Raw genomic sequence first — 17,081 nt, 5'->3', positions numbered from 1 at the left:
TTAGCACATGACTCTCAGAATAACAAGTCAGAGCAGACATTAGTGTAACTGGGTACTCACGCTTGTGAAAGGCGCAAGTGCAAGTAGTGAACTGCAACCTGACCTCACAGCATACACTTTAGACTTCCTTTGTAAACACACACACATATTTTCAGTCTAACTTGTTTACATTTTACATCAATAAATATGGTAATATTTGTACTTGAAATGTTTAATTTGCCTACCTTTGGCGCATATTCCTAGTACCTTATATTTGAACTTTTCTCCATTCGGGTGTATACAATTGGTATAATGTCAGAAAGGGAGAAGACGACCGAGAATGCCTAAGAATGTGCGCTTACATGCTTTTAAGAACATATGTCTGGTGTTGTGACAAAACAGCAGTGACCACTTCAGCTCAGCACTTGCTTCTTCCTCTGCTGTCCCAAAATACTGTGGAATTACTAGTCTCTGCACCTCTGACAAGGCTGCTGACATCCAATTGATGATTCGTAGGCTTGTGGGCTGTGAGTGCTTTGGCTGTGCTGCCCCCTGGCGGTCACTCTGTGAAGATGCAGGTACCTGGGAACAACCCAGACTACTTCTGAGCTGCTTCTTCTTTGTGTGAACCAATCCAGTGTCAGGACTGGAGTCGGTGCTGTTAGTAGATAGGTAGATAGAGAAGGAGTATAACTCGAGCCCCAGGAGGGCAGCCTGGAGCCTATGACAGGTGCAGGGGAGTGTCGTCAAGGAAGCAGCTGGAAGATAACTGGAGAGGGGTCTGTGGGGCCATCAGTCTGGTGAGGAAACCCAGGAGTCAAGGGGTGTCCTGGGGGAGGGGCGTGGCTTTGTCTGGCTCAAGGGGAGGGGTTAGTAATAGTCAATGCAGGGACTGCTGCTGTCCTCCGTGTCCTGGGCTCTGTGTATGTGTAGAAGTTCTAAGGTTGTAAATAATGAGACCTGACAGGTTGTGGCAGAAATGATGACTTCTGGTCATTCCTTCTCTTTTGTCAGAAGTGAGGTGTCTGTTACCCCAATTGATTGTGTACTACTGAGAAGAACAATATAACTCTCAGTGTACGGAATGCATTGTGACCTTGGGAGACACCTCACATACACTGAGCTGTATGAAGAGGTCACAGTTCCCATATGGTCTAGCGGTTAGGATTCCTGGTTTTCACCCAGGTGGCCTGGGTTCGACTCCCGGTATGGGAAATCCATTTTTTTTTCACTACTCAGACATTTTAATCTTTCTCAGTTTTTTTCTATAAACCTAAATGCACCTAAAGTCTTAATAAATGTCACTTGCTTTGTCTTCTGCTTCCATCTAATGCCGTCAGAAGTTTACACCGACCCCCAAATCTACTGCCCTCTCTCCCCAGCCCTTGACCTGTACATTAATACTATGAAGGGTTATTCCTTGTTTTTCTTTTATTGCACAACAAAAAGTACAGATTATATAATGAGACCAGGGCACGGAGAAAAGAAGGCAGCAATTGACTGTGGTCCCACCATGGGAAATTCGCATTTTATTACCTGCCCCGTCCATACTGTGGGTTCATCATTTGTTTTATGACATGATTCCCCTGCTGTGTTGTTTCTAGTATAAGACTTGAGCACTTTATGTGTTTTATATCATCTGTGATATTGCAGCTGCTGTTTGCAGTGTCCACATTTTGCAACCAATGGCACGTGATGCTACACACAGGTGTTGTCTACGTCCTGTGTCTGTGTGGACACCTCTCTACTCTGGCTACACAACAGTAAGATGCACAGTGTGGACCTGACTCCACGCGGCCTTCACACCGGATAACTTACAAGGAGAGAGAAACTTACGGAAATGTACGGTGTGAAAGAACGACTTTACCAAAGTGTTAATGTATGAAATTGCCCTTTGCTTTTTTTTTGTGAGTTGCAAATGGTAACCTTTGACTAAAGCAAGTACCCAAAAATAAACAGTTTTCAGCTGGACTCATATGACTTGCATTTGCAGTGGAAGATCTGCCTGGAGCAGTATATGAGTGTGAAAAGGTCTCTAGTTTTGTCTTGAAATACCAGAGACTTCGGCGCTCTCCACCTTTCTCCTTCGACATCACATCCTGATGCTGAACAGTATTAGCACATAAATGAATAAAAAACTGGCTGACGTGTACATGCACATGTGTGCATATGTACCACGGTGCTATAGTCTGATGACATATATGTGCCAGTCAGTGGGGTCAAAGGGCAGTCAGAAGTTACTGGGCCACAGTTGTATCAATGAGGACTGTGTACTTCCTGTGCCCTGGGGCATTCGTACTCTGGTCCTTCAAACTAGGGTGGAAGCCCCCCTTTAGCACACGACTCTCAGAATAACAAGTCAGAGCAGACATTAGTGTAACTGGGTACTCACACTTGTGAAAGGCGCAAGTGCAAGTAGTGAACTGCAACCTGACCTCACAGCATACACTTTAGACAACCTTTGAAACACACACACATATTTTCAGTCTAACTTGTTTACATTTTACATCAATAAATATGGTAATATTTGAACTTGAAATGTTTAATTTGCCTACCTTTGGCGCATATTCCTAGTACCTTATATTTTAACTTTTCTCCATTCGGGTGTATACAATTGGTATAATGTGAGAAAGGGAGAAGACGACCGAGAATGCCTAAGAATGTGCGATTACATGCTTTTAAGAACATATGTCTGGTGTTGTGACAAAACAGCAGTGACCACTTCAGCTCAGCACTTGCTTCTTCCTCTGCTGTCCCATAATACTGTGGAATTACTAGTCTCTGCGCCTCTGACAAGGCTGCTGACATCCAATTGATGATTCGTAAGCTTGTGGGCTGTGAGTACTTTGGCTGTGCTGCCCCCTGGCGGTCACTCTGTGAAGATGCAGGTACCTGGGAACAACCCAGACTACTTCTGAGCTGCTTCTTCTTTGTGTGAACCAATCCAGTGTCAGGACTGGAGTCGGTGCTGTTAGTAGATAGAGAAGGAGTATAACTCGAGCCCCAGGAGGGCAGCCTGGAGCCTATGACAGCTGCAGGGGAGTGTCGTCAAGGAAGCAGCTGGAAGATAACTGGAGAGGGGTCTGTGGGGCCATCAGTCTGGTGAGGAAACCCAGGAGTCAAGGGGTGTCCTGGGGGAGGGGTGTGGCTTTGTCTGGCTCAAGGGGAGGGGTTAGTAATAGTCAATGCAGGGACTGCTGCTGTCCTCCGTGTCCTGGGCTCTGTGTATGTGTAGAAGTTCTAAGGTTGTAAATAATGAGACCTGACAGATTGTGGCAGAAATGATGACTTCTGGTCATTCCTTCTCTTTTGTCAGAAGTGAGGTGTCTGTTACCCCAATTGATTGTGTACTACTGAGAAGAACAATATATCTCTCAGTGTACGGAATGCAGTGTGACCTTGGGAGACACCTCACATACACTGAGCTGTATGAAGAGGTCACAGTTTCCATATGGTCTACCATTTAGGATTCCTGGTTTTCACCCAGGCAGCCCGGGTTCGACTCCCGGTATGGGAAATCCATTTTTTTTTTCACTACTCAGACATTTTAATCTTTCTCAGTTTTTTTCTATAAACCTAAATGCACCTAAAGTCTTAATAAATGTCACTTGCTTTGTCTTCTGCTTCCATCTAATGCCGTCAGAGGTTTACACCGACCCCCAAATCTACTGCCCTCTCTCCCCAGCCCTTGACCTGTACATTAATACTATGAAGGGTTATTCCTTGTTTTTCTTTTATTGCACAACAAAAAGTACAGATTATATAATGAGACCAGGGCACGGAGAAAAGAAGGCAGCAATTGACTGTGGTCCCACCATGGGAAATTCGCATTTTATTACCTGCCCCGTCCATACTGTGGGTTCATCATTTGTTTTATGACATGATTCCCCTGCTGTGTTGTTTCTAGTATAAGACTTGAGCACTTTATGTGTTTTATATCATCTGTGATATTGCAGCTGCTGTTTGCAGTGTCCACATTTTGCAACCAATGGCACGTGATGCTACACACAGGTGTTGTCTACGTCCTGTGTCTGTGTGGACACCTCTCTACTCTGGCTACACAACAGTAAGATGCACAGTGTGGACCTGACTCCACGCGGCCTTCACACCGGATAACTTACAAGGAGAGAGAAACTTACGGAAATGTACGGTGTGAAAGAACGACTTTACCAAAGTGTTAATGTATGAAATTGCCCTTTGCTTTTTTTTTGTGAGTTGCAAATGGTAACCTTTGACTAAAGCAAGTACCCAAAAATAAACAGTTTTCAGCTGGACTCATATGACTTGCATTTGCAGTGGAAGATCTGCCTGGAGCAGTATATGAGTGTGAAAAGGTCTCTAGTTTTGTCTTGAAATACCAGAGACTTCGGCGCTCTCCACCTTTCTCCTTCGACATCACATCCTGATGCTGAACAGTATTAGCACATAAATGAATAAAAAACTGGCTGACGTGTACATGCACATGTGTGCATATGTACCACGGTGCTGTAGTCTGATGACATATATGTGCCAGTCTGTGGGGTCAAAGGGCAGTCAGAAGTTACTGGGCCACAGTTGTATCAATGAGGACTGTGTACTTCCTGTGCCCTGGGGCATTCGCACTCTGGTCCTTCAAACTAGGGTGGAAGCCCCCCTTTAGCACATGACTCTCAGAATAACAAGTCAGAGCAGACATTAGTGTAACTGGGTACTCACACTTGTGAAAGGCGCAAGTGCAAGTAGTGAACTGCAACCTGACCTCACAGCATACACTTTAGACATCCTTTGTAAACACACACACATATTTTCAGTCTAACTTGTTTACATTTTACATCAATAAATATGGTAATATTTGTACTTGAAATGTTTAATTTGCCTTCCTTTGGCGCATATTCCTAGTACCTTATATTTGAACTTTTCTCCATTCGGGTGTATACAATTGGTATAATGTCAGAAAGGGAGAAGACGACCGAGAATGCCTAAGAATGTGCGCTTACATGCTTTTAAGAACATATGTCTGGTGTTGTGACAAAACAGCAGTGACCACTTCAGCTCAGCACTTGCTTTTTACTCTGCTGTCCCAAAATACTGTGGAATTACTAGTCTCTGCGCCTCTGACAAGGCTGCTGACATCCAATTGATGATTCGTAGGCTTGTGGGCTGTGAGTGCTTTGGCTGTGCTGCCCCCTGGCGGTCACTCTGTGAAGATGCAGGTACCTGGGAACAACCCAGACTACTTCTGAGCTGCTTCTTCTTTGTGTGAACCAATCCAGTGTCAGGACTGGAGTCGGTGCTGTTAGTAGATAGAGAAGGAGTATAACTCGAGCCCCAGGAGGGCAGCCTGGAGCCTATGTCAGGTGCAGGGGAGTGTCGTCAAGGAAGCAGCTGGAAGATAACTGGAGAGGGGTCTGTGGGGCCATCAGTCTGGTGAGGAAACCCAGGAGTCAAGGGGTGTCCTGGGGGAGGGGCGTGGCTTTGTCTGGCTCAAGGGGACGGGTTAGTAATAGTCAATGCAGGGACTGCTGCTGTCCTCCGTGTCCTGGGCTCTGTGTATGTGTAGAAGTTCTAAGGTTGTAAATAATGAGACCTGACAGGTTGTGGCAGAAATGATGACTTCTGGTCATTCCTTCTCTTTTGTCAGAAGTGAGGTGTCTGTTACCCCAATTGATTGTGTACTACTGAGAAGAACAATATAACTCTCAGTGTACGGAATGCATTGTGACCTTGGGAGACACCTCACATACACTGAGCTGAATGAAGAGGTCACAGTTCCCATATGGTCTAGCGGTTAGGATTCCTGGTTTTCACCCAGGTGGCCTGGGTTCGACTCCCGGTATGGGAAATCCATTTTTTTTTCACTACTCAGACATTTTAATCTTTCTCAGTTTTTTTCTATAAACCTAAATGCACCTAAAGTCTTAATAAATGTCACTTGCTTTGTCTTCTGCTTCCATCTAATGCCGTCAGAAGTTTACACCGACCCCCAAATCTACTGCCCTCTCTCCCCAGCCCTTGACCTGTACATTAATACTATGAAGGGTTATTCCTTGTTTTTCTTTTATTGCACAACAAAAAGTACAGATTATATAATGAGACCAGGGCACGGAGAAAAGAAGGCATCAATTGACTGTGGTCCCACCATGGGAAATTCGCATTTTATTACCTGCCCGTCCATACTGTGGGTTCATCATTTGTTTTATGACATGATTCCCCTGCTGTGTTGTTTCTAGTATAAGACTTGAGCACTTTATGTGTTTTATATCATCTGTGATATTGCAGCTGCTGTTTGCAGTGTCCACATTTTGCAACCAATTGCACGTGATGCTACACACAGGTGTTGTCTACGTCCTGTGTCTGTGTGGACACCTCTCTACTCTGGCTACACAACAGTAAGATGCACAGTGTGGACCTGACTCCACGCGGCCTTCACACCGGATAACTTACAAGGAGAGAGAAAGTTACGGAAATGTACGGTGTGAAAGAACGACTTTACCAAAGTGTTAATGTATGAAATTGCCCTTTGCTTTTTTTTTGTGAGTTGCAAATGGTAACCTTTGACTAAAGCAAGTACCCAAAAATAAACAGTTTTCAGCTGGACTCATATGACTTGCATTTGCAGTGGAAGATCTGCCTGGAGCAGTATATGAGTGTGAAAAGGTCTCTAGTTTTGTCTTGAAATACCAGAGACTTCGGCGCTCTCCACCTTTCTCCTTCGACATCACATCCTGATGCTGAACAGTATTAGCACATAAATGAATAAAAAACTGGCTGACGTGTACATGCACATGTGTGCATATGTACCACGGTGCTGTAGTCTGATGACATATATGTGCCAGTCTGTGGGGTCAAAGGGCAGTCAGAAGTTACTGGGCCACAGTTGTATCAATGAGGACTGTGTACTTCCTGTGCCCTGGGGCATTCGTACTCTGGTCCTTCAAACTAGGGTGGAAGCCCCCCTTTAGCACATGACTCTCAGAATAACAAGTCAGAGCAGACATTAGTGTAACTGGGTACTCACACTTGTGAAAGGCGCAAGTGCAAGTAGTGAACTGCAACCTGACCTCACAGCATACACTTTAGACATCCTTTGTAAACACACACACATATTTTCAGTCTAACTTGTTTACATTTTACATCAATAAATATGGTAATATTTGTACTTGAAATGTTTAATTTGCCTTCCTTTGGCGCATATTCCTAGTACCTTATATTTGAACTTTTCTCCATTCGGGTGTATACAATTGGTATAATGTCAGAAAGGGAGAAGACGACCGAGAATGCCTAAGAATGTGCGCTTACATGCTTTTAAGAACATATGTCTGGTGTTGTGACAAAACAGCAGTGACCACTTCAGCTCAGCACTTGCTTTTTACTCTGCTGTCCCAAAATACTGTGGAATTACTAGTCTCTGCGCCTCTGACAAGGCTGCTGACATCCAATTGATGATTCGTAGGCTTGTGGGCTGTGAGTGCTTTGGCTGTGCTGCCCCCTGGCGGTCACTCTGTGAAGATGCAGGTACCTGGGAACAAGCCAGACTACTTCTGAGCTGCTTCTTCTTTGTGTGAACCAATCCAGTGTCAGGACTGGAGTCGGTGCTGTTAGTAGATAGAGAAGGAGTATAACTCGAGCCCCAGGAGGGCAGCCTGGAGCCTATGTCAGGTGCAGGGGAGTGTCGTCAAGGAAGCAGCTGGAAGATAACTGGAGAGGGGTCTGTGGGGCCATCAGTCTGGTGAGGAAACCCAGGAGTCAAGGGGTGTCCTGGGGGAGGGGCGTGGCTTTGTCTGGCTCAAGGGGACGGGTTAGTAATAGTCAATGCAGGGACTGCTGCTGTCCTCCGTGTCCTGGGCTCTGTGTATGTGTAGAAGTTCTAAGGTTGTAAATAATGAGACCTGACAGGTTGTGGCAGAAATGATGACTTCTGGTCATTCCTTCTCTTTTGTCAGAAGTGAGGTGTCTGTTACCCCAATTGATTGTGTACTACTGAGAAGAACAATATAACTCTCAGTGTACGGAATGCATTGTGACCTTGGGAGACACCTCACATACACTGAGCTGAATGAAGAGGTCACAGTTCCCATATGGTCTAGCGGTTAGGATTCCTGGTTTTCACCCAGGTGGCCCGGGTTCGACTCCCGGTATGGGAAATCCATTTTTTTTTCACTACTCAGACATTTTAATCTTTCTCAGTTTTTTTCTATAAACCTAAATGCACCTAAAGTCTTAATAAATGTCACTTGCTTTGTCTTCTGCTTCCATCTAATGCCGTCAGAAGTTTACACCGACCCCCAAATCTACTGCCCTCTCTCCCCAGCCCTTGACCTGTACATTAATACTATGAAGGGTTATTCCTTGTTTTTCTTTTATTGCACAACAAAAAGTACAGATTATATAATGAGACCAGGGCACGGAGAAAAGAAGGCAGCAATTGACTGTGGTCCCACCATGGGAAATTCGCATTTTATTACCTGCCCGTCCATACTGTGGGTTCATCATTTGTTTTATGACATGATTCCCCTGCTGTGTTGTTTCTAGTATAAGACTTGAGCACTTTATGTGTTTTATATCATCTGTGATATTGCAGCTGCTGTTTGCAGTGTCCACATTTTGCAACCAATTGCACGTGATGCTACACACAGGTGTTGTCTACGTCCTGTGTCTGTGTGGACACCTCTCTACTCTGGCTACACAACAGTAAGATGCACAGTGTGGACCTGACTCCACGCGGCCTTCACACCGGATAACTTACAAGGAGAGAGAAAGTTACGGAAATGTACGGTGTGAAAGAACGACTTTACCAAAGTGTTAATGTATGAAATTGCCCTTTGCTTTTTTTTTGTGAGTTGCAAATGGTAACCTTTGACTAAAGCAAGTACCCAAAAATAAACAGTTTTCAGCTGGACTCATATGACTTGCATTTGCAGTGGAAGATCTGCCTGGAGCAGTATATGAGTGTGAAAAGGTCTCTAGTTTTGTCTTGAAATACCAGAGACTTCGGCGCTCTCCACCTTTCTCCTTCGACATCACATCCTGATGCTGAACAGTATTAGCACATAAATGAATAAAAAACTGGCTGACGTGTACATGCACATGTGTGCATATGTACCACGGTGCTGTAGTCTGATGACATATATGTGCCAGTCTGTGGGGTCAAAGGGCAGTCAGAAGTTACTGGGCCACAGTTGTATCAATGAGGACTGTGTACTTCCTGTGCCCTGGGGCATTCGTACTCTGGTCCTTCAAACTAGGGTGGAAGCCCCCCTTTAGCACATGACTCTCAGAATAACAAGTCAGAGCAGACATTAGTGTAACTGGGTACTCACACTTGTGAAAGGTGCAAGTGCAAGTAGTGAACTGCAACCTGACCTCACAGCATACACTTTAGACATCCTTTGTAAACACACACACATATTTTCAGTCTAACTTGTTTACATTTTACATCAATAAATATGGTAATATTTGTACTTGAAATGTTTAATTTGCCTACCTTTGGCGCATATTTCTAGTACCTTATATTTGAACTTTTCTCCATTCGGGTGTATACAATTGGTATAATGTCAGAAAGGGAGAAGACGACCGAGAATGCCTAAGAATGTGCGCTTACATGCTTTTAAGAACATAAGTCTGGTGTTGTGACAAAACAGCAGTGACCACTTCAGCTCAGCACTTGCTTTTTCCTCTGCTGTCCCAAAATACTGTGGAATTACTAGTCTCTGCGCCTCTGACAAGGCTGCTGACATCCAATTGATGATTCGTAGGCTTGTGGGCTGTGAGTGCTTTGGCTGTGCTGCCCCCTGGCGGTCACTCTGTGAAGATGCAGGTACCTGGGAACAACCCAGACTACTTCTGAGCTGCTTCTTCTTTGTGTGAACCAATCCAGTGTCAGGACTGGAGTCGGTGCTGTTAGTAGATAGAGAAGGAGTATAACTCGAGCCCCAGGAGGGCAGCCTGGAGCCTGTGACAGGTGCAGGGGAGTGTTGTCAAGGACGCAGCTGGAAGATAACTGGAGAGGGGTCTGTGGGGCCATCAGTCTGGTGAGGAAACCCAGGAGTCAAGGGGTGTCCTGGGGGAGGGGTGTGGCTTTGTCTGGCTCAAGGGGAGGGGTTAGTAATAGTCAATGCAGGGACTGCTGCTGTCCTCCATGTCCTGGGCTCTGTGTATGTCTAGAAGTTCTAAGGTTGTAAATAATGAGACCTGACAGGTTGTGGCAGAAATGGTGACTTCTGGTCATTCCTTCTCTTTTGTCAGAAGTGAGGTGTCTGTTACCCCAATTGATTGTGTACTACTGAGAAGAACAATATAACTCTCAGTGTACGGAATGCATTGTGACCTTGGGAGACACCTCACATACACTGAGCTGTATGAAGAGGTTACAGTTCCCATATGGTCTAGCGGTTAGGATTCCTGGTTTTCACCCAGGCGGCCCGGGTTCGACTCCCGGTATGGGAAGTCCATTTTTTTTTCCACTACTCAGACATTTTAATCTTTCTCAGTTTTTTTCTATAAACCTAAATGCACCTAAAGTCTTAATAAATGTCACTTGCTTTGTCTTCTGCTTCCATCTAATGCCGTCAGAGGTTTACACCGACCCCCAAATCTACTGCCCTCTGTCCCCAGCCCTTGACCTGTACATTAATACTATGAAGGGTTATTCCTTGTTTTTCTTTTATTGCACAACAAAAAGTACAGATTATATAATGAGACCGGGGCACAGAGAAGAAGGCAGCAATTGACTGTGGTCCCACAATGGGAAATTCTCATTTTATTACCTGCCCCGTCCATACTGTGGGTTCATCATTTGTTTTATGACATGATTCCCCTGCTGTGTTGTTTCTAGTATAAGACTTGAGCACTTTATGTGTTTTATATCATCTGTGATATTGCAGCTGCTGTTTGCAGTGTCCACATTTTGCAACCAATGGCACGTGATGCTACACACAGGTGTTGTCTACGTCCTGTGTCTGTGTGGACACCTCTCTACTCTGGCTACACAACAGTAAGATGCACAGTGTGGACCTGACTCCACGCGGCCTTCACACCGGATAACTTACAAGGAGAGAGAAACTTACGGAAATGTACGGTGTGAAAGAACGACTTTACCAAAGTGTTAATGTATGAAATTGCCCTTTGCTTTTTTTTTGTGAGTTGCAAATGGTAACCTTTGACTAAAGCAAGTACCCAAAAATAAACAGTTTTCAGCTGGACTCATATGACTTGCATTTGCAGTGGAAGATCTGCCTGGAGCAGTATATGAGTGTGAAAAGGTCTCTAGTTTTGTCTTGAAATACCAGAGACTTCGGCGCTCTCCACCTTTCTCCTTCGACATCACATCCTGATGCTGAACAGTATTAGCACATAAATGAATAAAAAACTGGCTGACGTGTACATGCACATGTGTGCATATGTACCACGGTGCTATAGTCTGATGACATATATGTGCCAGTCTGTGGGGTCAAAGGGCAGTCAGAAGTTACTGGGCCCCAGTTGTATCAATGAGGACTGTGTACTTCCTGTGCCCTGGGGCATTCGTACTCTGGTCCTTCAAACTAGGGTGGAAGCCCCCCTTTAGCACATGACTCTCAGAATAACAAGTCAGAGCAGACATTAGTGTAACTGGGTACTCACACTTGTGAAAGGCGCAAGTGCAAGTAGTGAACTGCAACCTGACCTCACAGCATACACTTTAGACATCCTTTGTAAACACACACACATATTTTCAGTCTAACTTGTTTACATTTTACATCAATAAATATGGTAATATTTGTACTTGAAATGTTTAATTTGCCTACCTTTGGCGCATATTCCTAGTACCTTATATTTGAACTTTTCTCCATTCGGGTGTATACAATTGGTATAATGTCAGAAAGGGAGAAGACGACCGAGAATGCCTAAGAATGTGCGCTTACATGCTTTTAAGAACATATGTCTGGTGTTGTGACAAAACAGCAGTGACCACTTCAGCTCAGCACTTGCTTCTTCCTCTGCTGTCCCAAAATACTGTGGAATTACTAGTCTCTGCGCCTCTGACAAGGCTGCTGACATCCAATTGATGATTCGTAAGCTTGTGGGCTGTGAGTGCTTTGGCTGTGCTGCCCCCTGGCGGTCACTCTGTGAAGATACAGGTACCTGGGAACAACCCAGACTACTTCTGAGCTGCTTCTTCTTTGTGTGAACCAATCCAGTGTCAGGACTGGAGTCGGTGCTGTTAGTAGATAGAGAAGGAGTATAACTCGAGCCCCAGGAGGGCAGCCTGGAGCCTATGTCAGGTGCAGGGGAGTGTCGTCAAGGAAGCAGCTGGAAGATAACTGGAGAGGGGTCTGTGGGGCCATCAGTCTGGTGAGGAAACCCAGGAGTCAAGGGGTGTCCTGGGGGAGGGGCGTGGCTTTGTCTGGCTCAAGGGGAGGGGTTAGTAATAGTCAATGCAGGGACTGCTGCTGTCCTCCGTGTCCTGTGCTCTGTGTATGTGTAGAAGTTCTAAGGTTGTAAATAATGAGACCTGACAGGTTGTGGCAGAAATGATGACTTCTGGTCATTCCTTCTCTTTTGTCAGAAGTGAGGTGTCTGTTACCCCAATTGATTGTGTACTACTGAGAAGAACAATATAACTCTCAGTGTACGGAATGCAGTGTGACCTTGGGAGACACCTCACATACACTGAGCTGTATGAAGAGGTCACAGTTCCCATATGGTCTACCGGTTAGGATTCCTGGTTTTCACCCAGGCAGCCTGGGTTCGACTCCCGGTATGGGAAATCCATTTTTTTTTTCACTACTCAGACATTTTAATCTTTCTCCGTTTTTTTCTATAAACCTAAATGCACCTAAAGTCTTAATAAATGTCACTTGCTTTGTCTTCTGCTTCCATCTAATGCCGTCAGAGGTTTACACCGACCCCCAAATCTACTGCCCTCTCTCCCCAGCCCTTGACCTGTACATTAATACTATGAAGGGTTATTCCTTGTTTTTCTTTTATTGCACAACAAAAAGTACAGATTATATAATGAGACCAGGGCACGGAGAAAAGAAGGCAGCAATTGACTGTGGTCCCACCATGGGAAATTCGCATTTTATTACCTGCCCCGTCCATACTGTGGGTTCATCATTTGTTTTATGACATGATTCCCCTGCTGTGTTGTTTCTAGTATAAGACTTGAGCACTTTATGTGTTTTATATCATCTGTGATATTGCAGCTGCTGTTTGCAGTGTCCACATTTTGCAACCAATGGCACGTGATGCTACACACAGGTGTTGTCTACGTCCTGTGTCTGTGTGGACACCTCTCTACTCTGGCTAAACAACAGTAAGATGCACAGTGTGGACCTGACTCCACGCGGCCTTCACACCGGATAACTTACAAGGAGAGAGAAACTTACGGAAATGTACGGTGTGAAAGAACGACTTTACCAAAGTGTTAATGTATGAAATTGCCCTTTGCTTTTTTTTTGTGAGTTGCAAATGGTAACCTTTGACTAAAGCAAGTACCCAAAAATAAACAGTTTTCAGCTGGACTCATATGACTTGCATTTGCAGTGGAAGATCTGCCTGGAGCAGTATATGAGTGTGAAAAGGTCTCTAGTTTTGTCTTGAAATACCAGAGACTTCGGCGCTCTCCACCTTTCTCCTTCGACATCACATCCTGATGCTGAACAGTATTAGCACATAAATGAATAAAAAACTGGCTGACGTGTACATGCACATGTGTGCATATGTACCACGGTGCTATAGTCTGATGACATATATGTGCCAGTCTGTGGGGTCAAAGGGCAGTCAGAAGTTACTGGGCCACAGTTGTATCAATGAGGACTGTGTACTTCCTGTGCCCTGGGGCATTCGTACTCTGGTCCTTCAAACTAGGGTGGAAGCCCCCCTTTAGCACATGACTCTCAGAATAACAAGTCAGAGCAGACATTAGTGTAACTGGGAACTCACACTTGTGAAAGACGCAAGTGCAAGTAGTGAACTGCAACCTGACCTCACAGCATACACTTTATACATCCTTTGTAAACACACACACATATTTTCAGTCTAACTTGTTTACATTTTACATCAATAAATATGGTAATATTTGTACTTGAAATGTTTAATTTGCCTACCTTTGGCGCATATTCCTAGTACCTTATATTTGAACTTTTCTCCATTCGGGTGTATACAATTGGTATAATGTCAGAAAGGGAGAAGACGACCGAGAATGCCTAAGAATGTGCGCTTACATGCTTTTAAGAACATATGTCTGGTGTTGTGACAAAACAGCAGTGACCACTTCAGCTCAGCACTTGCTTCTTCCTCTGCTGTCCCAAAATACTGTGGAATTACTAGTCTCTGCGCCTCTGACAAGGCTGCTGACATCCAATTGATGATTCGTAGGCTTGTGGGCTGTGAGTGCTTTGGCTGTGCTGCCCCCTGGCGGTCACTCTGTGAAGATGCAGGTACCTGGGAACAACCCAGACTACTTCTGAGCTGGTTCTTCTTTGTGTGAACCAATCCAGTGTCAGGACTGGAGTCGGTGCTGTTAGTAGATAGGTAGATTGAGAAGGAGTATAACTCGAGCCCCAGGAGGGCAGCCTGGAGCCTATGACAGGTGCAGGGGAGTGTCGTCAAGGAAGCAGCTGGAAGATAACTGGAGAGGGGTCTGTGGGGCCGTCAGTCTGGTGAGGAAACCCAGGAGTAAAGGGGTGTCCTGGGGGAGGGGCGTGGCTTTGTCTGGCTCAAGGGGAGGGGTTAGTAATAGTCAATGCAGGGACTGCTGCTGTCCTCCGTGTCCTGTGCTCTGTGTATGTGTAGAAGTTCTAAGGTTGTAAATAATGAGACCTGACAGGTTGTGGCAGAAATGATGACTTCTGGTCATTCCTTCTCTTTTGTCAGAAGTGAGGTGTCTGTTACCCCAATTGATTGTGTACTACTGAGAAGAACAATATAACTCTCAGTGTACGGAATGCAGTGTGACCTTGGGAGACACCTCACATACACTGAGCTGTATGAAGAGGTCACAGTTCCCATATGGTCTACCGGTTAGGATTCCTGGTTTTCACCCAGGCCGCCTGGGTTCGACTCCCGGTATGGGGAATCCATTTTTTTTTTCACTACTCAGACATTTTAATCTTTCTCCGTTTTTTTCTATAAACCTAAATGCACCTAAAGTCTTAATAAATGTCACTTGCTTTGTCTTCTGCTTCCATCTAATGCCGTCAGAGGTTTACACCGACCCCCAAATCTACTGCCCTCTCTCCCCAGCCCTTGACCTGTACATTAATACTATGAAGGGTTATTCCTTGTTTTTCTTTTATTGCACAACAAAAAGTACAGATTATATAATGAGACCAGGGCACGGGGAAAAGAAGGCAGCAATTGACTGTGGTCCCACCATGGGAAATTCGCATTTTATTACCTGCCCCGTCCATACTGTGGGTTCATCATTTGTTTTATGACATGATTCCCCTGCTGTGTTGTTTCTAGTATAAGACTTGAGCACTTTATGTGTTTTATATCATCTGTGATATTGCAGCTGCTGTTTGCAGTGTCCACATTTTGCAAACAATGGCACGTCATGCTACACACAGGTGTTGTCTACGTCCTGTGTCTGTGTGGACACCTCTCTACTCTGGCTACACAACAGTAAGATGCACAGTGTGGACCTGACTCCACGCGGCCTTCACACCGGATAACTTACAAGGAGAGAGAAACTTACGGAAATGTACGGTGTGAAAGAACGACTTTACCAAAGTGTTAATGTATGAAATTGCCCTTTGCTTTTTTTTTGTGAGTTGCAAATGGTAACCTTTGACTAAAGCAAGTACCCAAAAATAAACAGTTTTCAGCTGGACTCATATGACTTGCATTTGCAGTGGAAGATCTGCCTGGAGCAGTATATGAGTGTGAAAAGGTCTCTAGTTTTGTCTTGAAATACCAGAGACTTCGGCGCTCTCCACCTTTCTCCTTCGACATCACATCCTGATGCTGAACAGTATTAGCACATAAATGAATAAAAAACTGGCTGACGTGTACATGCACATGTGTGCATATGTACCACGGTGCTATAGTCTAATGACATATATGTGCCAGTCAGTGGGGTCAAAGGGCAGTCAGAAGTTACTGTGCCACAGTTGTATCAATGAGGACTGTGTACTTCCTGTGCCCTGGGGCATTCGTACTCTGGTCCTTCAAACTAGGGTGGAAGCCCCCCTTTAGCACATGACTTTCAGAATAACAAGTCAGAGCAGACATTAGTGTAACTGGGTACTCACACTTGTGAAAGGCGCAAGTGCAAGTAGTGAACTGCAACCTGACCTCACAGCATACACTTTAGACATCCTTTGTAAACACACACACATATTTTCAGTCTAACTTGTTTACATTTTACATCAATAAATATGGTAATATTTGTACTTGAAATGTTTAATTTGCCTACCTTTGGCGCATATTCCTAGTACCTTATATTTGAACTTTTCTCCATTCGGGTGTATACAATTGGTATAATGTCAGAAAGGGAGAAGACGACCGAGAATGCCTAAGAATGTGCGCTTACATGCTTTTAAGAACATATGTCTGGTGTTGTGACAAAACAGCAGTGACCACCTCAGCTCAGCACTTGCTTCTTCCTCTGCTGTCCCAAAATACTGTGGAATTACTAGTCTCTGCGCCTCTGACAAGGCTGCTGACATCCAATTGATGATTCGTAAGCTTGTGGGCTGTGAGTGCTTTGGCTGTGCTGCCCCCTGGCGGTCACTCTGTGAAGATGCAGGTACCTGGGAACAACCCAGACTACTTCTGAGCTGCTTCTTCTTTGTGTGAACCAATCCAGTGTCAGGACTGGAGTCGGTGCTGTTAGTAGATAGAGAAGGAGTATAACTCGAGCCCCAGGAGGGCAGCCTGGAGCCTATGACAGCTGCAGGGGAGTGTCGTCAAGGAAGCAGCTGGAAGATAACTGGAGAGGGGTCTGTGGGGCCATCAGTCTGGTGAGGAAACCCAGGAGTCAAGGGGTGTCCTGGGGGAGGGGCGTGGCTTTGTCTGGCTCAAGGGGAGGGGTTAGTAATAGTCAATGCAGGGACTGCTGCTGTCCTCCGTGTCCTGGGCTCTGTGTATGTGTAGAAGTTCTAAGGTTGTAAATAATGAGACCTGACAGATTGTGG

The 17,081-nt window shown here is 45.0% G+C and overlaps 4 non-coding genes across 4 annotated transcripts; all 4 read left to right on the top strand.

Annotated features, from left to right (window-relative positions):
* Window positions 1-1,122: 1,122 nt before the first annotated feature.
* Window positions 1,123-1,194, top strand: TRNAE-UUC (transfer RNA glutamic acid (anticodon UUC)). The gene has a single exon. It is a non-coding gene; the product is annotated as a tRNA-Glu (tRNA).
* Window positions 1,195-5,728: 4,534 nt separating this feature from the next.
* TRNAE-UUC (transfer RNA glutamic acid (anticodon UUC)) lies at window positions 5,729-5,800 on the top strand. Its single transcript has one exon. It is a non-coding gene; the product is annotated as a tRNA-Glu (tRNA).
* A 2,230-nt stretch (window positions 5,801-8,030) lies between these two features.
* On the top strand, window positions 8,031-8,102 carry TRNAE-UUC (transfer RNA glutamic acid (anticodon UUC)). The gene has a single exon. It is a non-coding gene; the product is annotated as a tRNA-Glu (tRNA).
* A 2,230-nt stretch (window positions 8,103-10,332) lies between these two features.
* Window positions 10,333-10,404, top strand: TRNAE-UUC (transfer RNA glutamic acid (anticodon UUC)). Its single transcript has one exon. It is a non-coding gene; the product is annotated as a tRNA-Glu (tRNA).
* The last annotated feature ends 6,677 nt before the right edge of the window (window positions 10,405-17,081 follow it).

This window comes from Pleurodeles waltl, unplaced genomic scaffold, assembly GCF_031143425.1.
Source record: "Pleurodeles waltl isolate 20211129_DDA unplaced genomic scaffold, aPleWal1.hap1.20221129 scaffold_39, whole genome shotgun sequence".
NCBI classification, from domain to species: domain Eukaryota; kingdom Metazoa; phylum Chordata; class Amphibia; order Caudata; family Salamandridae; genus Pleurodeles; species Pleurodeles waltl.
The sequence above is the reverse complement of the archived record's forward strand: the minus strand, read 5'-3'. Positions and strand labels throughout refer to the sequence as shown.